Genomic DNA, 21,637 nt, shown 5'->3' with positions numbered 1-21,637 from the left:
CTGTTCGCCCACATTATGACTTTACAATGTGATCTAATTATAATAGACAAATTACCAAGTTTACAGTATGTAAATATCCTAAAAGTTTCTAAATGCCCAAATGATCAGAGGGAGAAAGTAGGCTTGTCAAATAAATGCAAAAAATATGTATTCTCTACAGTTAAAAAAAAACACCTTGTTTTAATCTCTTCCTCAGTTTTGATCTTATCCAATTTTACTCATGGCATTGGCTTATTGCAACAACTCCCAGCAAATGTGTGAGAGTTGAAGACTGCCCCAGATTTTCCTCATAGGCTTCTTCTTTAAGCCCTTCTTTTTTTCCTCACACTGCACCTCCATGCAGGAAGTCACATTGATATATACATGCGAGGGCACACTCACACTTCATCTCAGTTTGCTTTGCAGGAGTCCAGAGAACGATACAAGATCCGGATATCCCTGCGGAAGATTCATCCCCCTCTCTGGTGCTACATTATGGAAGCCAATTTGTATCACGCATGGAGCTACAGGTACCCAACCACTTATCAGCTGGAGGTACTGTCAACACTCCAACCTAGACTGTGGTGGTCAACTTGGTGCTATGCCATAGAGTCCTACATTAGCTATTTTCACTAACCACACACACTGATTTAATACACTTACAGTAATTATTTAAAATATGTACAATCTTGTATTTAGGTTATGGGTTACGGTACATGTCCATATGCATAAAAAATCTGAAGTTCAAAATTATTAGGAAAAAAGTTACACATAGTTTTATGAGCCAAAGCAATCCAGCATAAGGAAAATGACTGGAAACCTTCAGGAACAGTCATTGCACTAGCAAGTTATTAAATGAGCAAACAGTAGCTAACAAATTCCTAAAAGCTGCACACAAACTCATAAACATTTTATCCACAAGTTCATCTGATTATTGTGATGCCTTGTTGGCAAAATACTGAGACACATCTTTAAGGAGCATCAGGTACTGCAGGAATGTCTAACAATGGCAGGACCAATGGGATGTGATGAATTCCACTGGTCTTTCAACATGGTTATCAAGAATTTTTGAAGTTTTTATAGCCCACTCATTCATTTAGTGGTCAATTGAAGTGGAAGTCCAAGGTTACCAAACCCATACAAATTGGAGTAGTGCAGGGATCTGCCACTTTGAGCACCTTGGGAGCAATTACAGTTAACTGTCTTTAGCCCACACCACTGGCATAGCTATCTGGGGTGTAGGGTGTGTGGCTGCCCCAGGGTCCATGGTGGGTGGGGGGCCTGTGCTTGGCCTCTATGATAAATATTTTTTTGCATTTATATTTTATGTTGTGTTGTTCTACAGTGGGGAGAGCAAGCATTTGATACACTGCCGATTTTGCAGATTTTCCTACTTACAAAGCATGTAGAAGTCTGTAATTTGTATCATAGGTTCTCTTCGACTGTGAGTGAAGTAATCTAAAACAAAAATCCTGAAAATCATATTGTATTCATATTTGCCTTTTATTGCATGACATAAGTATTTGATACATCAGAAAAGCAGAACATAATATTTGGTACAGAAACCTTTGTTTGCAATTACAGAGATCATATGTTTCCTGTAGTTCTTGACCAGGTTTGCACACACTGCAGCAGGGATTTTGGCCCACTCCTCCATACAGACATTCTCCAGATCCTGCAGGTTTCAGGGCTGTCGTTGGGCAATACAGACTTTCAGCTCCCTCCAAAGATTTTCTATTGGGTTCAGGTCTGGAGACTGGCTAGGCCACTCCAGGAACTTGAGATGCTTTTTACGGAGCCACTCCTTAGTTGCCCTGGCTGTGTGTTTGGGGTCGTTGTCATGCTGGAAGACCCAGCCACGACCCATCTTCAATGCTCTTACTGAGGGAAGGAGGTTGTTGGCCAAGATCTCGCAATACATGGCCCCATCCATCCTCCCCTCAATACGGTGCCGTCATCCTGTCCCCTTTGCAGAAAAGCACCCCCAAAGAATGATGTTTCCACCTCCATGCTTCACGGTTGGGATGGTGTTCTTGGGGTTGTACTCATCCATCTTCCTCCAAACATGGTGAGTGGAGTTTAGACCATTGTCTTGGCCATTGTGGAGAGGTTGGAGTCTGTTTGATTAAGTGTGTGGACAGGTCTTTTTCATATTGAAAAATAAGGTTATAATAACGTAAAATGAATAAAAATCCAATATATTATTGCTACAACCCTGTTGGAATGCTGGGTAAAATGTGAAGAAAAACAGAATGCAACGATGTGGAAATAATTTAAACCCTATATTCAACAGAAAATAGTACAAAGACAACATATCAAATGTTGAAACTGAGACTTTTTATGGTTTCCTGAAAAATTGTATGCCCAATTTTCATTTGATGCTGGCAACACGTTTCCAAAAAGTTGGGACAGAGGCAAAAAAAGACTGGAAAAGTTGTGTAGTGCAAAAAAACCTGGTGGAATATCACCCATCTAATTAGGTCCATTGGCAACAGGTCAGTAACATGATTGGGTATTAAAAGATTATTCCAGAGTGGATGGATCTGTCAGAAGTGAGGATGGGGAGGGGTTCACCACTCCCCAGAATGATGTTTATCAATGTAAAATTGCAAAGAGTTTAGGAATTTCATCATAACCTATGATACATAACGTAATTAAAAGATTCAAAGAATCCGGATACATTTCTGCATGTAATGGTCAAGGCCGAAAACCAATATTAAATGGCTGTGATCTCTGGGCCCTCAGGCGGCATTGCATTAAAAACAGAAAAGATTCTGTAGTGGAAATCACTTCATGGGCTCAGGAACACTTCCAAAAACCATTGTCTGTGAACACAGTACGTTGCTGCATCCACAAATGCAAGTGAAAACTCTACCATGCAAAGAAGAAAACATATAGAGTGGATATAAAGTCTACACACCCCGGCAACTTCTTATCAGCGCACAGTTCAAAAGCCAGTATCTGTGATGGTATGGGGGTGCATTAGTGCACATGGCATGGTTGACTTTCAAATCTGTGAAAGCACCAAAAATGATGATCAATAAATCCAGGTTTTGGAGCAACGTAGTCATCCAGACTACTTCTTTTTCAGGGAAGGCCTTGCCTACTTCAGCAAGACAATGCCAAACCACACTCTGCACGTATTAAAACAGCATGGTGCCTAGTAAAAGAGTCTGGGTGCTAAACTTGTCTGCCTGCAGTCAAGACCTATTGAAAACATTTGGCACATTATGAAACAAAAAATACAGCAAAGGAGACCCAGAATTGTTCAGCAGCTGAAATCCAATATCATGCAAGAATGGGAATCCGTTTGAAAATGGGCATGTATTTTCTAAATTTGATATCTAGTTTTTGTACTATTTTCAATCAAATATACGGATAAATTATTTGCACATCATTCCATTGACAATCAAACACTATTCAAATTAGCAATATAGCAATACAGTGTATTGCCTTTGTTTGTGAACAACTTTATATGATGGATATAACTAAATTAAAGAAAATAAATAGGAAGGAGCCACTGGCAAAACTATCGAGACATAGATACATCACCTTAAAATTGTTATATTAGGTTCTGTTGGCGGCTGATAAATCAAGATGATTTAAGGGAGGAGATTAATTGACTGTGAATTTGGAAACCCCAAAATGTTGATTATTTACTTTGCTTTGACCTCATTTCACCCTTTGCCTACTATGGAAAAATAAGAGAGGTGTTGCAAAGCAATCACATGCCCTCCCTTGGTGAAAGAAACCCAAAACCAACACCTTCTGTGTCCAAGAGCATGTGATGCTCGGTGCAGCAACGCAAACACACACACACACACACACATTTTAAGGTTTAATACAGGGATCCCAAACCTTATAATTCCAAATAGTATTTTCCCAAACCCAAAAACCCAACCCTTAACCGAACCTCTAAAACTAACTTTAACCATAACCCCAAATTATTGTCACTTTTACCTAACCCCTAAGCCAACTACTGCCTCATCAGAAACGGCAAACGTCCCTACAAGGATAACCTAACATTGTTTTACTTTCCTCGAAGGAATCTTTGGTCTATACCAGGACAGTAAAACATGCATAAAAACTCAGAGCAGAATGGTGTACAAATATCTGAGAACACTGTTACACAAAGACAAATATATGATTCTACAGATATTCTCTGCCTATTATGTGACCAAAACATAGCTAAAAACCTGACAGAATGCATCATTTCCCAAAATACCTGTTGTTGATATCACTATATGACTTACTGAAAATGTGTCATTACAGGGAATACATTCATATTGACTATAGTCTTTCTAACAATGTCTCTAACTGGTTAAGAAACAGACCACCTTTATAATTGGACAAATGCTATAACAACTGTATAAAAGTGGATATAAAAAAGGTACAAACTGCTTCAAAACGCCATACACCAACAAACGACACTTGTAGTCTAGTCCCCATCCTCAATGGGATCCACTGTAGCCAGGCACATTGCATAAGAGCTGGTGTACTGCTGACAGGTACTAAAACAAATGGGCTGCTACCACCTGATCTCCAAGTCTGCCCGGGTATCCAGGGAAAAGCAATGCCGGGTGGCATGGAGGGGCTGGGGCCCATCTCCATCTCCCAACACCACTGATTTGGGCAACATGGATTAGCGTCAGAGGAATGGAGGGTTACAACTGAACATCCACAGAATAACACTACTTTTCCTGCTTTCCATGAAGACACAAGCTAAATATAAATTGCCCCCTGGGAAGGAGGGAGAAAGGGTTAGGTGGAGGAAGAAAATGGTCAAACTGGACAAAGGGACGAGGTGCCTGGCCTGATGTGAGCATGGGATGAGTCAGGCTGCCCACACTTGCCAGGTAACAAAGAGAGGATATTACTATCCTACACTGGAATCACTCCTCTGAGTTGTGCTACTGTTTTGCAACAGTGTAGTAGTGTGTTGCGTAATTACATACACACACAAACCCATACAGATTTACAAAATGATAGACAGCGAAACAGACAGCAAGTAGACAGACAAATACAGACAGTGTAAAGCTGGTTTAGTAAAATGAAAAAAAAGCAAAACATCACTCCTACATACTTTTAGTCATACAATAAAAATGCTTGACGTCAGGTAGGCTAATCACTCAATCACACTAAATATGTCCTGGAGCAGTTTTTAGTCCTTCACTTTCCAGCATGAGGGGGAAAAAACAACATACTGCATTACAATTACCTAAATCATTGTTAACTATGACCAATCAGTTGCAGAAACTATACATCACGGAACAGTGCTGCTCGCTCTTATCATTTGTGTAAAAGACACATTTAGGAGATTTTGGATTATCAACACCACTTTAACGAAATGTATAAATATATGCAAAGAGAAACAGATGGAACATCTGAAATACATTTTAAAATGAGTAGAAATGGTAAACGATTTGGTATAACCAGGCCTACATAATCTTGTCTACATATTCTTCAAGAACCGTTCAACCCGTGGACATTACCTAGTTCTGAAGTCCATGTAAACGGCAATATGCATAACCTTCGGGACCCGCACGCCGGAGAACAGCAGGCGGTGAAGTTTTACCTTGCACAGTAAAATAAATATTTCCACAGAAGTCAAGAAACTCCACAGAAATTCGTCTTCTGTCCAGCCTTTTACTGAATACTTAATTCTCCCCTTTTGGAAGCCAGTGCAGGCTTCATGACAGCTGTTGCTGACGCGGTGGTGTCTTGAACGAAACCTGAGAGTTGCTTCAGGTAGGATCATCACGTCAGAACTTTTTGACACATCGACTTCAGCAAAGGAGTTCCCACACTTAGTCCAGTCGGTCCTTGGTGCATCTCAGTCGGCTTAAACCGTCAGCATTAAGACAGGTTTCTTAAAGGAAGGTAATTTTCCGCGTGACAGGTAGCCTGTTCCTTGAAATATGTTGACCAGAATGTGAAGAGCCGTGCAGTGTTTCGAGCTGATTCGTTCTGGTTTTGTACATAGACTATAAGCTAACGTTTGTGTGATACGTTTTATTGGCTAGGCTAAAAACCTTTTTAGGTTTAATGGACCTGTTAAGGCCTACACTGGATTTTTGTCATGCATAATTATTGTGTGTTCTGTTCAAAGTAAAGGCTACCCTATTTTTATCTTCGAATTTACGTGTAGTGGCCTCAAATGCGCAAATTGTATGCCAATGACATTTGAGTAGATACAAGGTTCGTTACTGATTAACTTGACAGACCAGACGTTATTACGGATGTGTGGACAAGGAAAACCAGTGAATGGATTTGTCTTGGGCGTAAAGACAGGCGCACGGTGACCAAAGCAAGCGGAGTGTCTTGCGCGCGTCTCATCTGAGAGCCCACAATTCGATTGAGTGAGAGGAATCCTATCCATGTAAAAGCTAAATTTGGCTCTAAGGTGCGTAATATGATTATACAAGGAAAATGATATAGGTGATTACAAACGTTTAACTTGTGTCATAGTCTGCTTCTTGGAACTTGTAGGCTAGTGCCTCCCACATTTCCCACGTCCCTATCAATATAAATGCAACATCTTCAGGACATTAGCTGAAAAAAATTAAACGTAAGATTTTAATCTAACTACCCCTATATAAAATACACTATTATGTTATTTTAAGTAGAGTGCTTTACCAATTGTGTTACTCAGTCGGTCGAGTATGGTGCTTGCAACACCAGTGGTTCTGGGTTCGATTTCCACGGAGGACTAGGTCAGAAATGTGTGCACTCACATCTGTAGATTGCTATGGATAAGGGCGTCAGCAAATGACTAAAATATAATGTAAGATGTTCATCCAATTTTACTCCAATGAACTATAACACATCGTTATAGCAATTTCTATACCTAGTTTTAAAATAATGTAGCCTATATTTAAAAAGGAATAGGCAAATAAAAATAAACAAATGTGGTTTTGATAAGTTGCATCAATGGAATGTCTGTCACTCACAGACCCAGAACGTTTGTGTTTTTGCAAACTTTCCACTGGCCCCATCACTCTCTCTTCGCGCTTGCTCACCTCGATGTTAATCGCTAAACATCAATGTAATCCCGAGTCCGTTCATTCTCTCTGATGTTGCCACACTGCCACAGTATGACAGCGCACTTGGAAGGATGAACTGCCAAGCGCCCAACCAAAAACACAAATGTCTACATTTAGCCTATTATCAGAGAAGAAATGACACACATGAACATTGTCAACCACAAATTCTCATTGTGTGTGCAAGAATTTATGCTACGACGATGTTTACAATGATTTAATTAGGAAACAAGTGACCGCAAAATTCACACCAAATTGCATTAATCCATTCATCTGTCATCCTACAATATTTTGTGTAGGCCAATATAGAGTGCCATCCTGTGGTAGGCAATAAACAGGATGATGTTGAAACTATACCTATCTAATACTTGAATACCTACACAATGGGCACACCAGTAGACCATATACATTTTCAGATTTGTGTTAGATAATATGAATTTGATCAATGACCTGAAGAATTTCTGTAGGATATAAAATATAAATAAAAGGGCAAACAATCAAATGTAATTTATAAAACCCATTACATCAACATTTGTCACAAAGTGCTTATACACACTTCCAGCATAAAAGCCCAAAGAGCAAGAAACTGAAATTGATGCTCACTGGCTAGGAAAACCTACTTAGTAGGGTCAGAATCTAAAAAGAAACCTAGAGAGGAACCAGATTCTGCGGAGTGGGCAGTCCTCTTCTGTGCTGGGTGATTAGATTATAAGTGCACATTACCTTTTAAGGCCATGTAGATATTTTTACTTGTTCATATGACCAGTAGGTCAGTAAATACAGGTGGGCTGTGTCCAGAGGCTTTAGGCAGAATCTACAACAGCTGCACGACCAGGTGGACAATGCCGCATCATGTAATTCAGATTGTCCCTTGATACATAATCTAATACAATGTAAAAAATAAACAGAAAAAGAAAGCTCATCACTGACAGTGAACAATACTGATAACACATACAAATCCCAGTTATAATAAACAGAGGGTAATTGCCAATATGAATCTATGCTTCACAGTCCTGGGATGTATACTATCCTATGTCATCATTTAGGATTGTTTTTGGAACCTGTGTGAAAGTAGTTATGTTGAATTAAATACTTCCCAATATTTACACAGTTTACAGAATATCATATCTTACCTTACTTTCAATTAATTATAAATTCCAAGAATGAAATACTGCTGAATGTTCTTCATTATTTTCACATTCATCTGTTTACTGTAAGTAGTTGGTACAATATCAATTTGTGACAACTTTCAATAAACCTTTGCCATTGCGGTAATTATGAGTTTAATTAATCTAAATGATTATTAATTTCGAAATCAGATACATTGAATATTGAAAACCTTTCAGGTCCTAGATGTTGGCCTAAAAGATCTGTACCTGGAAAGAGCCCAGGACCAGCTCCAGTTAGAGCCTGGACCCTATGCCCACATACTCAGAAGAGGGCAAAGGTCATGGTGCATTCTAAACAGGAGTAACGAGCTTGGGGGACCTTGCCAATCTCCTTTAGTGGGAACCAGAGCAGAGAGACAGCGACAGGGAGGAATTGGGAGAGAGATTTTTTTATGGCTCAAATACAAGTACGCATACATGTATACAAACATTCAAGGACAAACATTCAAGGGGGTACAACAAATGAGAAGAGTGAGGGGGACATGAAGTCTACTGTCTGAAATGATATAAAAGCTCTGAAATATCTCTGTAATGAGTGTTGGTTGGTCTTACAAAAAAGGAAAGTAGGATGAGAGTTTTGATGATCTACAACTAGCGACCATGAAGCTGTCCCAGCACCTGTTTGGGTAGAGACCTCATACTGTTCATTAAGTTACAGCTCAATCAGATTTTTGAGCCTACGAATTTGCCTTTTTAATATACTTCTATGAATTCATACAGATGTACACTGCGATTCAAACGCTGGGGTCACTTAAAAGTCCTTGTTTTCCCTGAAAACATAAATGAAATGGGTTTGAATAGCATTATAACAAAATGATTAGGAAAGGACAAAAATAATTAGAAATAGTCATTGAAAAGGTTAGAAATAATAATTTTTAATAGAAGTAATAATTGTGTCCTAACTTTGCTTTTGTCAAAGAATCCTCCATTTGCATCAATTACAGACTTGCAGACATTTGTTCTAGTTGTCAATTTGTTGAGATAATCTGAAGAGATTTCACCCCATGCTCCCTCAAGCACCTCCCAAAAGTTGGATTGGCTTGGTGGGCACTTCTTATGTACCATACGGTCAAGCTGCTCCCACAACAGCTCAATAGGGTTGAGATCTGGTGACTGTGCTGGCCACTATAGACAGAATACCAGCTGACTGCTTCTTCCCTAAATAATTCTGGAGCTGTGCTTTGGGTCATTGTCCTGTTGTAAGAAGATATTGGCTCCAATCAAAAGCCGTCCACAGGGTATGGCATGGCATTGCAATATGGAGTGAGAGCCTTCCTTCTATACAAATCTCCCACTTTACCACCACCAAAGCAACCCCAGGCCATCACATTGCCTCCACCATGTTTGACAGATACCATTAAGCATAGCATCATAGCATAGCATAGCATCATCTTCCGCTTATCCGGGGCCGGGTCGCAGGGGCAGCAGTCTAAGCAGGGATGCCCAGACTTCCCTCTCCCCAGACACTTCCTCCAGCTCTTCCGGGGGGGGACCGAGGCGTTCCCAGGCCAGCCGGGAGACATAGTCCCTCCAGCGTGTCCTAGGTCTTCCCCGGGGTCTCTTCCCGGTGGGACTGGACCGGAACACCTTCCCAGGAAGGCGTTCCGGAGGCATCCGAAACAGATGCCCAAGCCACCTCAGCTGACCCCTCTCGATGTGGAGGAGCAGCGGCTCTACTCTGAGCTCCTCCCGGGTGACCGAGCTTCTCACCCTATCTCTAAGGGATCGCCCAGCCACCCTGCGGAGAAAGCTCATTTCGGCCGCCTTATCCGGGATCTTGTCCTTTCGGTCATGACCCAAAGCTCATGACCATAGGTGAGAGTAGGAACGTAGATTGACTGGTAAATCGAGAGCTTCGCCTTGCGGCTCAGCTCTTTCTTCACCACGACAGACCGATACATCGACCGCATTACTGCAGAAGCTGCACCGATCCGTCTGTCAATCTCCCGTTCCATCCTTCCCTCACTCGTGAACAGGACCCCTAGATACTTAAACTCCTCCACTTGAGGCAGGCACTCTCCACCAACCTGAAGTGGGCAAGCCACCCTTTTCCGACTGAGGACCATGGCCTCGGATTTGGAGGTACTGATTTTCATCCCCACCGCTTCACACTCGGCTGCAAACCGTCCAAGTGCATGCTGAAGGTCCTGGCTTGAAGGGGCCAACACGACAACATCATCCGCAAAGAGCAGAGACGAAATCGTGTGGTCCCCAAACCTGACACCCTCTCCGGCCCCTGGCTGCGCCTAGAAATTCTGTCCATAAAAATTACGAACAGAACCGGTGACAAAGGGCAGCCCTGCCGGAGTCCAACATGCACAGGGAACAAGTCTGACTTACTGCCGGCAATGCGGACCAAGCTCCTGCTTCAGTCGTACAGGGACCTGACAGCCCTTAGCAAAGGACCCAGGACCCCATATTCCCCAAGCACTCTCCACAGGATGCCGCGAGGGACACAGTCGAATGCCTTCTCCAAATCCACAAAACACATGTGGACTGGTTGGGCAAACTCCCATGAACCCTCCATCACCCTGTAGAGGGTATAGAGCTGGTCCAGTGTTCCACGGCCTGGACGAAAACCACACTGTTCCTCCTGAATCCGAGGTTCTAGTATCGGCCGTATTCTCCTCTCCAGAACCCTGGCATAGACTTTCCCGGGGAGGCTGAGAAGTGTGATCCCCCTATAGTTGGAACACACCCTCCGGTCCCCCTTCTTAAAAAGAGGGACCACCACCCCGGTCTGCCATCCCAGAGGCACTGTCCCCGACTGCCACGCGATGTTGCACAGGCGTGTCAACCAAGACAGCCCCACAACATCCAGAGACTTGAGGTACTCAGGGCGGATCTCATCCACCCCGGTGCCTTGCCACCGAGGAGTTTCTTAACCACCTCGGTGACTTCAGCCCGGGTGACGGACGAGTCCACCTCTGAGCCCTCATCCTCTGCTTCCTCAATGGAAGACGTGACGGCGGGATTGAGGAGATCCTCGAAGTACTCCTTCCACCGCCCGACGACATCCCCAGTTGAGGTCAACAGCTGCCCACCTCTACTGTAAACAGCGTTGGTAGGGCACTGTTTCCCTCTCCTGAGGCGCCGGATGGTTTGCCAGAATCTCTTCGAGGCCAGCCGATAGTCCTTCTCCATGGCCTCACCGAACTCCTCCCAGGCCCGAGTTTTTGCCTCCACAACCACGCGGGCTGCACTCCGCTTGGCCTGTCGGTACCCGTCAGCTGCGTCAGGAGTCCCACAAGCCAACCAGGCCTGATAGGACTCCTTCTTCAGCTTGACAGCATCCCTTACTTCCGGTGTCCACCACCATCGGCCCGTAGGCACAAACAACAGTGAGAGACCTATCCCCGACCCGTAGGCGCAGGGAAACGACCCTCTCGTTCACCGGGGTAAACTCCAACACATGGCGGCAGAGCTGGGGAGCTATAAGCAAACCCACACCAGCCCGCCGCCTCTCACCCTGGGCAACTCCAGAGTGGTGAAGAGTCCATCCTCTCTCAAGGAGTGTGGTTCCAGAGCCCAAGCCGTGCATAGAGGTGATCCCGACTACCTCTAATCGGAACCTCTCAACCTCACGCACTAACTCAGGCTCCTTCCCCGCCAGCGAGGTGACATTCCACGTCCCTAGAGCTAGTTTCTGTGTCCGGGGATCGGGTTGTCTAGGCCCCCGCCTTCGACTGCCGCCCGATCCTCTCTGCACCGGCCCCTTATGGTCCCTCCTGTGGGTGGTGAGCCCACGGGAGGGCGGCCCCATGTCGCTCGTTCGGGCTGGGCCCGGCCGGGCCCCATGGGGAAAGGCCCGGCCGCCAGGCGCTCGCGAACGAGCCCCAACCCCGGGCCTGGCTCCAGGGTGGGGCCCCGGCTGCGCCATGCCGGGCGACGTCACAGAACACACAATTTTTTTCTTCATTAAGGGGTTTTTGAACCGCTCTTAGTCTGACCCGTCGCCTAGGACCTGTTTGCCTTTGGAGACCCTACCAGGGGCATATAGCCCCAGACAACATAGCTCCTAGGGTCACTCGGGTACTCAAACCCCTCCACCACGTTAAGGTGGCAGTTCAAGGAGAGGATACCATTAAGCATTCCACCAAATTTTGCATACAGTACATTACAGTAGATTTTGCATACTGTAAATTAAAATGTACAACCTATACAAACACGGCCTGGGTGAAGGTCCTTCTGATGCACAGTAGCTTCCTGTACACCAGACCCAACTGGGTCGAACAAACTGGGTAATACTTTGTTAGAAGAATACATTCTGAAGGTCTACGAAGACGTATAACCCATAAACTCATTCATGGAAACCTTCAAGCCCAACTAAGTAACATTTGACATTGTTTGGTTGTTTTTATTTTTCTGCACAAACATTTTGGTTGCAAGCCTTTCTCAGAGTGCATATAAGACAAATGCAAAGCAACAGGCCACACACAGATGGGCTTGTCTACAGCATCTGTTTTCAGTATTGGCACAAACAAGAATCTCCAGCAGAGGGAGCTGAGGGGGCAACATGAAAAATAATAGGACCAATTACAATAGAAAATGTAATTTGTATGTACAGTACTGTGCACAAATCTTAAGCACCTGAAAGTTGAACTAAGGCCATTCATTTGGGTAGTGTTTTAATTTAAAAAAAAACATATACATACAAACATCAAAGAATCAGTGGCTCTCAAAATAATTCACCCCCTTGGACTTTACCACTGTTTGTGTTACAACATGAAATCAAAATATATTAGGGGTTTGTGCTACTGATCAACTAAAATAGATTCCATGAGGTCAAGGTGAAAAATAATTCTGCAAATTATTTACAAATACAAAATAACTAAATGAGCTCTGGTGAAGTCATGTAATTATTTGGTGTCTACTTGTGTGCATATAAGGAGTATCACATTTGATCAGATTGTGTCTCTGTGAGGACACGGTTGGTTAGTACAATTCCAAACATGAACTATGAAGAAACATTCCGAGCAAATCCGGAATAAGGTTTTACAAAAGCACCAATCTGGGTAGGATAGAACATCTCCAAGGCATTGAATATCCCTGGGTTAAGACATGGAGAGGATACGGCACAACTGAATCTTTCTAAAACAGTCCGTCCTCAAAACGTGATAGGGGTGTTAGTCAGGGAGGCCAACAAGAGGCCTATGGCAACCCTAAAGTTGTTACAGTCTTGGGAGATACGGGGAGATACTGCATACCGCAACAATAGCCAAGTGCTTCACAAAAGTGTCATTCATCAAAGAGGGGCAAAGATTTGTTACATCCTCTGTACTTTTCTATATGTTTCTATTTGTTTGTCCTTCTGTGTCTAACTGTCATTAACTATTCAGGTGATGTTCTGTGGTCTTGATCGTCCCTTGTGATTGGTTCCTTCCCCTCTCTGTTGCCATCACTCCAGATGCAACGGTCCATTCAGTGGCCACTCCCTCAAATTGCTTCCACCTTGTTCCTGTCATCAATGGCCCATCACACAAAACATAATTTAGTTTAAAATGCAACTGTTTCCCTTTGTTGGGAGCACTCAAGCTACTTGTTGACTTGACATTGCTTTAGAACCTTAGAAGAAAGCAATTGTCCTGTGTGTTGTGTGAGCATGTAACACAGGTTGTATGCTGTTTACTATTGTCCCCTTGTGTTGGTATTTGTTGTTTCATCTGTAATCAGTGTCTTGTAGTTGTCCTATGGAAGTTTTCCTTGTTTATCCCTGGGGAAAGGGAATGCACTTATAGTCAGGGCTTATAGGATGCCCAGGGGCTTACATTCTACCCTTAGAACTGACGTGTCCATATACACTAGGCATGATTTGGGGTGAACTACCATTACTACTATTTTCTGTGTGTCATCATTCTCAGTTCTGTCTCCTCACCCCCATTCCGATGTGTACACATGTGGCAGCATGTTGCGATTCCTGTAACCTCGGGGTACATTACACATGGTTGAAACAACACAAATCTAAGCTACCGTTTGCCAGGAGGCAGGTCAGAGACTCGAATACCAAGTGGAAGAAAATGTATGGTCTGAGGCCATTAAATAAAAACATGACTGCAGGAGTCATTAGCCACTCTCTCAGTCCGCCTTTCTCCTCTCTCGACATCTTGTCTGTAGTCAAGGGAGTTGGTGTACGGGCGGACAGAGGGGACATGCCACCCCAATGTTAGAAGCAGGGAAATTGGGCCTCCCCACCAATTATATAAACCATTTGTAAAAAATATAAAATGTGTAGCCCACAATATCAAACTCACTCCTACAGCTTTGTCTGTAAATGTGTAAATGTATATGTAATGCGATATTAGTTAAGTGTGGCTTTTTTAGTTATGTGCGGCTTTTATAAATGTAGACATTTTACTATAGAGTACCACAAATACATCAGTGTATGTGCTCATTTTGGTGGTAACAAAGAAAAAAGATAAACCTTTTTACATTCATTACCTGTAATGAATGGGACCAATTTAGAGCGATAATGGGTATTCCCAGTAAAACCGTGAATTATTATTATTTTTAGAACAGATTAAACAGTATTGGAAAGACAAGGAAGAGACAAAGCGCTATAGGATGGATTCAAACCTATACAGACTGTTAACTGTTGGAGGGACGGATTTAAACCTATACACACTGTAAACTGTTGGAGGGACAACCAAACAAAAATACTGAGACAGGACAATGGGTAAAATTCTAAAAAGCCAACTACTAAGAATGAATTATTAATGTATTTTTCTTTATGTAAAGATTGGTTATTTCTTACAGTGTGTTCAATAATGGTCCAAAAGCACAAAAATATACTTTCTAATCTGGATACAAAAGGAAAAGAGACTTTAATCAGGTAAACAGAGGTAGCGCTAAGGGCAGGCTTAAAGGTATTGTTTGACCTAAATTAATATTTGGGTGAAATTCTGCATACCCTGAGTTGTTCTTGAAGGCTGATGGACATTATTATTTTTTTTTTACAACAAGCCATTCACCTCTTTCTCAGCCTGGAATTAACATTTGTGCATTGACCGAATTCATGAATTTAAACTGTGGGCCCAAGTCACAAAAGCTGCATTTCAAGTAGAAACAGGCAAAATAAAAAAACAAAAAAACTATATACTTCGGATAAAACAAAGGCATGCTTACATATAAGGGGTTCTGGGAAGCACTGCTACAAGTGGTCAATGTATCCAGCGTGGATAACGTAGGTAATCTAGACACTTGGAGCTGTCCAAAACAAACATGACGAAAGGACTATATCGGTGAGGTTGGCGTTTTCTCTTCTCCACTCTGCAGATTTCTTCAGTACCCCTTTGTAGCATGACAGGTTGTGGCGCTATGCCTATGTTAGCACCCTGTAGCGTACCCCCCAAATCCCTGGCCTTTTCAAGCTTTTCAAGGAATTTACGATATCAGGTGTGTGCCATTGTTCTATGCCCGTACTCACCAGCCAGTGTTCTATGCCCGTACTCACCAGCCAGTGTTCTATGCCCGTACTCACCAGCCAGTGTTCTATGCCCGTACTCACCAGCCAGTGTTCTATGCCCGTACTCACCAGCCAGTGTTCTATGCCCGTACTCACCAGCCAGTGTTCTATGCCCGTACTCACCAGCCAGGCAGAGGTTATACGCGGCGTCCTACAGTCGACAGGCAGCTAATATGGTTACAATACTAATTTGTGCGACTGCTGTACCACACAGGTCAGCTAACTAAATGATTTCACTAGCTAGCATATTTGAATAAAGATAATAAAATTATGTACAGTTGACTGATCATGCAAATAAAATTAATTTTATTTAAGGATAGTGATCATAAGAAGCCATTTAGTACTACATAGTTGTTTGGCTCCTTTTTAAATCATAATGATAACAGAATTGGTAATATATGTACCATTTGTAAAGAAACCATGAGTGAGCAGGCAAAACACATTGCTTTTATTTCTTATGGGATTCACATTCAACTGTAGGCCATAACAGAATGGCACAATCATAAAACAAATCATGGCAACAAAGAAAAAAATTAACCGACCCCTGTTCAAAAGTCTGCATAACCTTAATTCTGTGTATTGCCCCCTTTAGCATCAATGACAGCGTGCAGTCTTTTGTAATAGTTGTCTATGAGGCCCCGAATTCTTGCAGGTGATACAGCTGCCCAATTGTCTTGGCAAAATGCCTCTAGGTCATGCAAAGTCTTTGGTCGTCTTGCTTGAACCGCACATTTGAGATCTCCCCAGAGTGGCTTGATGATATTAAGGTCAAGAGACTGTGATGGCCACTCCAGAACCCTCACCTTTTTCTGCTGTAACCACTGGAGGGTCAACCTGGCCTTGTGCTTGGGGTCATTGTCATGCTGGAAAGTCCAAGATCGTCCCATGTGCAGCTTTCGTGCAGAATAGTTCAAATTGTCTGCCAGTATTTTCTGATAACATTCTGCATTCATCTTTCCATAAATATTCATAAGATTCCCCGTGCCTTTAGAGCTCACACACCCCCAAAACATCAATGAGCCACCACCATTTTTCACAGTGAGGATGGTATTCTGTTCACTATAGGCCTTGTTGACCCCTCTCCAAACAATTTATGGTTGTGACCATAAAGCTCTATTTTGGTCTCGTCACTCCAAATTACAATGTCCCAGAAGCTGTGAGGCGTGTCAATGTGTTGTCAGGCATATTGTAACCAGGCTTTTTTGTGGCATTGGTGCAGTAAAGGCTTCTTTCTGGCAACTCAACCATGCAGCTCATTTTTGTTCAATATCTTTGTATTCTGCTCCTTCAAACAACCATACTGTCTTTTTCCAGTGCAGCCTGTATGTCTCCCTGAGTTACCTGTGTTTTCTTCTTTGTATCCCAAACAATTTCTCTGGCAGTTTTGGCTGAAACCTTTCTTGGTCTACCTGACCTTGGCTTGGTATCAAGAGATCCCTAAATGTTCCACTTCTTAATAAGTTAATTGAACAGTACTGACTGGTATATGCAAGGCTTTGGATATCTTTTTATACAGTGGGGAGAACAGACTCCAACCTCTCCACAATGGCCAAGACCAGAGAGCTGTGTAAGGACATCAGGGATAAAATTGTAGACCTGCATAAGGCTGGGATGGGCTACAGGACAATAGGCAAGCAGCTTATTGAGAAGGCAAAAACTGTTGCCGCAATTATTAGAAAATGGAAGAAGTTCAAGATGATGGTCAATCTCCCTCGGTCTGGGGATCCATGCAAGGTATTACCTCGTGGGGCATCAATGATCATGAGGAAGGTGAGGGATCAGCCCAGAACTACACGGCAGGACCTGGTCAATGACCTGAAGAGAGCTAGGATCCCAGTCTCGAAGAAAACCATTAGTAACATACTATGCCGTCATGGATTAAAATCCTGCAGCGCACGCAAGGCTCCCCTGCTCAAGCCAAGCGCATGTCCAAGCCCGTCTGAAGTTTGCCAATGACCATCTGGATGATGAGACAAAAATTTAGCTTTTTGGGTTTAAACTCCACTCACCATGTTTGGAGGAAGAAGAAGGATGAGTACAACCCCAAGAACACCATCCCAATCGTGAAGCATGGAGGTGGAAACATCATTCTTTGGGGATGCTTTTCTGCAAAGGGAACAGGATGAGTGCACCGTATTGAGGGGAGGATGGATGGGGCCATGTACTACGAGATCTTGGCCAACAACCTCCTTCCCTCAGTAAGAGCATTGAAGATGGCCAACGGCTGGGTTTTCAAGCATGACAACAACCCGAAACACACAGCCAGGGCAACTAAGGAGTGGCTCCGTAAAAAGCATCTCAAGGTCCTGGAGTGGCCTAGCCAGTATTCAGACCTGAACCCAATAGAAAATCATTGGAGGGAGCTGAAAGTCTGTATTGCCCAGTGACAGCCCCGAAACCTGAAGGATCTGGAGAAGGTCTGTATGGAGAAGTGGGCCAAAATGCTGCAGTGTGTGCAAACCTGGTCAAGAACTACAGGAAGCGTATGATCTCTGTAATTGCAAACAAAGGTTTCTGTACCAAGTTCTGCTTTTCTGATCTATCAAATATTTATGTCATGCAATAAAATGCGATAAATTGCAAATGAATTACTTAAAAATGATACAATGTGATCATGATACAGATACATGCTTTGTAAGTGGGAAAATCTGCAAAATTGGCAGTGTACCAAATTCTTGTTTTCCCCATGTATGAAAATACAGCTCCAGAAAAATTTAAGAGACCATTGCACCTTTTTCTTTCCTTTCCAAAAAAGTTGAAAAGGAAGGTTTTGAGTGGGGAACAGAAGGGTTAAAATTAGGAGACCACAGCAAATTGAACACTCCTGTTTAAAAAAAATATAGGCACATATTAAAAATCTATGTTTTCTAAATATATTTCAATATATAATACTTCCGTGTGGGTAGCTACACATTCTGAAATACAGATTAAACGGTGAAGTACTACAAAAATAACCACACCCGGTACATCCATAAGGGATCATGTTATTCTATCACTCATGTTAAGTAATCAATAAAGAGGAGGCAAAATTACAGAATGGAATCTATTGTTTCTGTTCGTTTCAAAACATACAGTGATCAGCCATAACATTATTACCACCTGTCTAATATTGTGTAGGTCGCACTTTTGCCGCCAAAACAGCCCTGACCCATCGAGGCATGGACTCCACTGGACCGCTGAAGGTGTGCTGTGGTATCTGGCACCAAGACGTTAGCAGCAGATCCTTTAGTTCCTGTAAGTTGTGAGGTGGCGCCTCCGTGGATCGGACATGTTTGTCCAGCACATCCCACAGAAGCTGGATTGGATTGAGATCTGGGGAATTTGGAGGCCAGGTCAACACCTTGAACTCATTGTTGTGTTCCTCAAACCGTTTCTCAACCATTTTGGCTTTGTGGGAGGGCACATTATCCTACTAAAAGAGGCCAATACTTCCGTGTGGGTAGCTACACATTCTGAAATACAGATTAAACAGTGAAGTACTAGAAAAATAACCGGGCTCTTTTCATTTTGGATGTGTAGGTGTCTACATGGGATTAGGAGTGCGTCGATTTATTAATTAGTTCTGTAACTAAGGGAAAGCCGTAAGTTAACAGTTTGAGTGATGCACATTTATGATCGTAATAGTGGAAATAGCTAAGTGTTTTTGCATTGACATGCTTTCATGGACCTCAATGATAAGACATGATTGTTTAATTTAAAGTGGGGACGTTTTGAAGCTTTCATTTTGCTGTGTCAAGTGACTGCAGTATGGCCCGTGCATGCAACTACAAGGCCAAAAAATTCTCAGAAAAAGAACTGACTGGATGATGATTCAACACTACAAGCGAAAAATTAGGACATATGTGGTAAAATCCAAAATGTGAAAATGCATTGTAGTCTATATGTTCTATAACTGAATAAGTTAGCAGGACTTAAGGCAATAACGCACTCGTTGTGCCATTGTGTCAACAGCTGAGTAATGGTGCTGACAAAAAATAACAACTTAGTTGTTCTGAATTAATTGAATTGTAATCTAGACTGCTACCATTTTGATGTGAACCACATTTTCCATACATGTTTGCACATGGAGAAGTGATCAAAATGTAGGTAGTCACTGATAGATCCCTGTCTTGATTGAGGATGACAGTTAAATAATGGAATTTTTAAATAGGTCTTTATTGTAAAGCTTTCTTTTCATCCATATGTAGGGCCTTAATAAATTGTGTTTACCATTTTTATCTTATTACTCCAATATTTATAATCTCTTTGCTAATAATGAGATGTCTTTTTGTACTAATCTAAAGTGAATGCTATTTATATTTTTGTAATATTTTAAATGACCAATCTTCCAAAGTCACTGTAAAACTAATTCCACACAGGGCCTGTTTTCTGCTGGTTATTTAGATTTTAAATTACCTGGATCCAACCATGACCAAGAACAACTAGATGAGGATAGTTTCTAACTAATCATTCTAACCAATCAATCATAACGTAGGACCAAAAACCTACTCGGCCTTGGAATGAGATATCTTTGCTGTAAAGCATGGGTGCCACCTATTGGTAGACTCCAATATTGTACCATTGCCTCTGGATACACTGAAAGACAAGGATATTAAAGAACTAGCCATTCTATGACCAAACCTGCTATGATGGTCAGATCAGTCTGTAGTAAGGCAAATGGTGTGAAACATATTATATATAACAACATAAATTACCCTAAGACTGGAAGGTTTACACAAATCAAAAATGATTGTGAATAGTGAATAGAGTTAAAAATATAGATTGATAAGTATTAAGTGTCCAATAATGCATCTTATAAAACAATGTACTGAATAAGAATTAGTCTATATAAAATGTTAAGAAACCCAGTAAAACAATATTTCTTATAGTTCTATTGTAAAGCATTAATAAGCCCTTGCTGGAAGACTAAATGCCATTTGGCTGAAAGCCAGGGTATGTCAGACCATATAATGTCATGAATTTGTTTCACTTTTACTGTCAATTACAATAAGTTGGTTGTTAAATTATAGTATACTTTGAATTTAATGCCAAAATGGAAATGGCCCACTCCAATGTGAAGTATCTGCAAAGATGCAGATCTAGGTTCAGATTTCTCATCCCCTATCTATTTTGGCTGTACACTCAATACACATAGGAAAATACAATAACAAGATGATAAATAGAATATAAATAAAATATAAAACATGATTATCTTTTGTACTAACTTGCTTAATCCGAAGTAACAGCTACTTCTTGCATTGTCCTGACCTACCAGTCACTAGTTTAATTAAACTAAACCAATTCAAACCAGATGGTACACTTTATTTTTTGGGGAAGAACTGGTAGCAATGTTGACCTGGGCTATTTTAAACTATTCATATTGGGTTTGTTATCAGGCTATTAAGCCTGGGCTATCGTCTTTCACACACCCGGTACATCCATAAGGGATCATGTTATTCTATCACTGATGTTAAGTAATCAATAAAGAGAAGGCAAAATTACAGAATGTAATATATTATTTCTGTTCGTTTCAAAACATACACCGATCAGCCATAATATTATTACCACCTGTCTAATATTGTGTAGGTCGCACTTTTGCCGCCACAACAGTCCTGACCCATCGAGACATGGACTCCACTAGACCTCTGAAGGTGTGCTGTGGTATCTGGCACCAAGACGTTAGCAGCAGATCCTTTAATTCCTGTAAGTTGTGAGGTGGGGCCTCCATGGATCGGACTTGTTTGTTCAGCACATCCCACAGATGCTGGATTGGATTGAGATCTGGGGAATTTGGAGGCCAAGTCAACACCTTGAACTCATTGTTGTTTTACCTCAAACCATTCCTCAACTGTTTTTGCTTTGTGGCAGGACACATTATCTTACTAAAAGAGGCCAATGCCATCGGGGAATACCGTTGTCATGAAAGGGTACACATGGTCTGCAACAATGCTTAGGAAGGTTATACATGTCAAAGTAACATCCACATGAATGACAGGACCCAAGCTTTC

General features: G+C 42.1%; 1 protein-coding gene across 1 annotated transcript in view; it reads right to left on the bottom strand.

The window, feature by feature from the left end:
• Positions 1-5,543, bottom strand: part of scn4aa (sodium channel, voltage-gated, type IV, alpha, a) — a 72,157-nt gene extending 66,614 nt beyond the window's left edge. Inside the window, exon 1 of the mRNA XM_029119604.2 lies at positions 5,472-5,543. The gene's annotated coding sequence lies outside the window, so the exon portion shown is untranslated. The remainder of the gene's footprint in view (positions 1-5,471) is intronic.
• Between the last annotated feature and the right edge of the window lie 16,094 nt (positions 5,544-21,637).

This window comes from Esox lucius, chromosome 5 (assembly GCF_011004845.1).
Source record: "Esox lucius isolate fEsoLuc1 chromosome 5, fEsoLuc1.pri, whole genome shotgun sequence".
In the NCBI taxonomy this organism is placed as follows: domain Eukaryota; kingdom Metazoa; phylum Chordata; class Actinopteri; order Esociformes; family Esocidae; genus Esox; species Esox lucius.
This window is presented reverse-complemented; position numbering and strand designations above follow the sequence as displayed.